The 3527-nt window shown below is 47.3% G+C and overlaps 1 pseudogene; it reads right to left on the bottom strand.

The window, feature by feature from the left end:
- Positions 1-3527, bottom strand: part of LOC103734133 — a 26215-nt pseudogene that overhangs the window by 19167 nt on the left and 3521 nt on the right.

Below are 3527 nucleotides of genomic sequence, written 5' to 3'. Positions count from 1 at the left end.
CACACACACACACACACACACACACACACACACACGCGCGCGCGCGCGCATGCACGCACGCACGCACACAGAGAAAGAAAAAAAGGAGCAGGGTAGGATATGGGTCCACAGAAAATGGGGCTGAGAGTGGGGGGTGGGGGGGGTGAGAGCACCAGCACAGGAACAGGAAGTAGGAAACTGCAAGAGGCTCAAGGCCTAACAGGCACATCAAGCCTAAAGCTCACAAAAACTCCCTGGGACTCCCCAGATGCTTTGGCTTCATAGAGGTGAGGGGTGGGCTGAGCTGCCTGGAAGTGCTTTGCTGTTCCACCAAGATTTCTGACGTCACAAACCATCACCTTGATGTTTGGATTGTAGCAAAGACACTACCAGTTGAATCTCAGCCAAAATCCCCCAAACAATCCCACCCACTCCCTGAAACTTACTGGCTCTGTCTTGCCTACTGTAAGCAGCTCCGGGCCCTCTTAGATAAATTCAGCCCCTCCCTGGGATTTTGGTTTCCTCACTATAAGCAGGGGCAGAGTGAGAGGACCCTGAGGTCCTGCAGCTAGTTTTTTATCTAAGAAATGGCAGGACAAACCAGAATACACCCATCTAGCACTTCCTCATTGGCTGGGCTTCCCTTTTTTTAGGAAGGAAGGTTGAATAAGAAAATAAAAGGGAGGGCTTGGACATAAGCCGATGGCTCCCAATGTTGGCTACTTTTTTTCTTGATTTTAAATATTCATATGAATAAAACAAATATTCATATGAAAAATAAAATAGTCATACTTTCTTATCTATTTGTAAATGTGAGAGTTTTGGGGGTTTTTTTTTGTCTTTTTGAGACAGGGTCTCAAAAAGAGACCTGTAGCCCCTGCTGACCTGGAACTCACTATGTAGACCAGGCTGCTTCCAGAACTCACAAAGATCCACCTGCCTCTGCCTCCTAAGTGCTGGGGTTAAAGACGTGTGCCACCACCTGGCCTAAATGTGAGAGACTTAAGAATATTTTAAAATAAGTCCTTGGCAACCTCTAAATTATTCTTGGCTTCATATGGAAAAGAAAAATCACCTTTCTAATATCTTCCTCTTAGGGCCTGCTGAGCATTTGTGGCTCTGTCATTCTGAAGTCTCTCTGAATGCTGACTAGACACTCAGTTACCCTACAGATGCATATCCACTCATTGCTTTCAGCTGATACAGTAAGCATCTGCCAAGCGTACATTATTGTCTGTGCAGTACTGCCTGAAACATTCATTAAGCGTGAAAAGTTTTTCCCTTTACTCACTAACCACTTATTTCTACTATTAACAACAGCTAAAATTATTGGGAAGTGTTTTAATATCTTTACATAAGCCTGATCTTTACAAATGTCAAAGGAGACAGGTTCTTCCCACTCTATCCATGAAGAAACAGAAGCAAAGAGAGGTCAAGTAACTTTTGCTTGGCTGCATGATGAGAAGAATTCAAGGTTTCTGGCTGCAGAGTGTATTGTTCAAGCCAGGTATGATGGCACAGGTCTATAATCCCAGCACTTAGACATGGATGCAAGCTCAGTAATACAAGGTCATCTCAGCCACATATGCAGGTTAAGGCCAGACCAGGTTACATGAGACCTGACCTTGTATTAAAACCAAAAACCAAAAGTAAACAGAGTATATATCCTTAACCTTACAGCTATTGCAGAACCCTTCCCAGGGTTCATTCTATGTCCTCACTTAACAAAACAACTGTACTGTGTGTCAGACACTGTGCTAGACACTGGTGATGGTAAAGCAAGTCCCAATCCTCAGAGGTCAAAGCACCAGAGTAGACCTCAGGGAACAGAAGACTGGGTTAGCTTTGGATTCTGTCTTTAAGGAGCCCACACTTCTGGGAGGAAATTCTAGAAAGTGCCTCAAGGGAAGAGAGAAAGAACCATGAGAAGTCCCAGTAGGAATGTGTGAGCTACTGAAGTGGACTGGAAACTGGAGAGAATTAGCAGATGTTGAACTATGGACAGAAGGGGAGTTAGGAATCAGAGAAGAGTGCATGACCAGGCAAAGGGCTGGTGGAGAGAAGGTAAAGCCGGCAGTGGAAGCCGCGGGACCCGACACTGGCTTTCACTCTCGCCTTGCTGACATCCTCCTGGCCAGGTGCACCTTCTCTTTGAACAGCTGCTGGATCTCTGGCACACAGCTCTCAGAGTCTATGGCAATGTAGACCGACCTGGCATTCAGTGCCCTCACCCAGAGCTTCACAGCCTGCTGGATTTCCTTCAGGTCAGGAAGGCACATGGTCATGGTGAGGGGGGTCGCTGTGCTGCGGCTGTAGCCCACACACTGAGGGGAGGCCATGAAGTGTGACCCTGCAGTCCCATCCTTCAGCATGGAGCAGGCATTCTTCTACAGGGAGGGGTGGGGCACAGAGTTAGAGAAGCAACTGCCCTGGACCTCAACAGCAGGCATGGGTAAATGGAAAAAGGCAGGCCACACAGGAGGAACCCAACTCTTTTTTCTTTTTTGTGCTGGAACCCAAGGCTTTGTGCAAGGGAAGCACATGTTCTACCACTGAGCTGTACCTCTAGTCCCAATAACTATGGGCCCCTAGTCCCAAAAACCCATGTGTTTTTTTTTTAAAAAGCACTTAGGGGCCGAGCATTGTGGTGCACGCCTTTAATCCCAGCACTTGGGAGGCAGAGGCAGGTGGATCTCTGTGAGTTCGAGGCCAGCTGGTCTACATAGCAAGTTCCAGGTCACCTGGGACTACAGGGAGACCCTGTCTCAAAATAAATAAATAAACAAACAAATAAATAAATAATAAAAAAATTTAAAAAGCACTTAAGAGGTAGACAGGCAGACAAACCTCTGTGAGTTCAAGGCCAGCCTGGTCTACTTAGCAAGTCCCAGGCCAGCCAAGATGAAACAGCAAGACCCTACCTTTAAAAAAGCCTAGCATGGTGGCACGTGCCTTTAATCCCAGCACTTGAGAAGCAGAGGCAGGCAGATCTCTTGAATTCCAGGCCAGCCAGAGATACATAGTGAGATCCTGTCTCAAAAAACAAAACCAAGCCAAATGGGCTGGAGAGATGGCTTAGCAGTGAAGAGGACTGGCTGCTCTTACCCCGACCCCCATTCAGTTCCTAGCACCCACAAGGCAGCTAAGAACTGTCTGAAAACTCCGTTTCCAGGGGATCTCTTCTGGCGTCTGTAGGCACTGTACAACAAGGGTGCACTTAAAATACATGTAGGAGAGCCGGGCATGGTGGTGCATGCCTTTAATCCCAGCATTTGGGAGGCAGAGACAAACAGATCTCTGTGAGTTCAAGGCCAGCCTGGTCTACATAGTGAGTTCCAGGACAGCTGGGGCTACAGGAAGACCCTGTCTCAAAAAGACCAAAAAAAACCAACCTTGTAGGAAAAAAAAAAAGCTGGGTGTGGTGACACATGCCTTTAATCCCAGCACTTGGGAGGCTTCTGCCTGGTCTACATAGTCAGTTCAAGGCTAGCCTGGTCTACATAGTGAGTTCCAGGACTGCTGGGGCTACAGGGAGACCCTGTCTCAAA

This window comes from Nannospalax galili, unplaced genomic scaffold, assembly GCF_000622305.1.
Source record: "Nannospalax galili isolate Female #2095 unplaced genomic scaffold, S.galili_v1.0 scaffold2156, whole genome shotgun sequence".
Taxonomy (NCBI): Eukaryota; Metazoa; Chordata; class Mammalia; order Rodentia; family Spalacidae; genus Nannospalax; species Nannospalax galili.
Note: the sequence above shows the minus strand (reverse complement) of the source record. Positions and strands in the feature narration are given on the sequence as shown.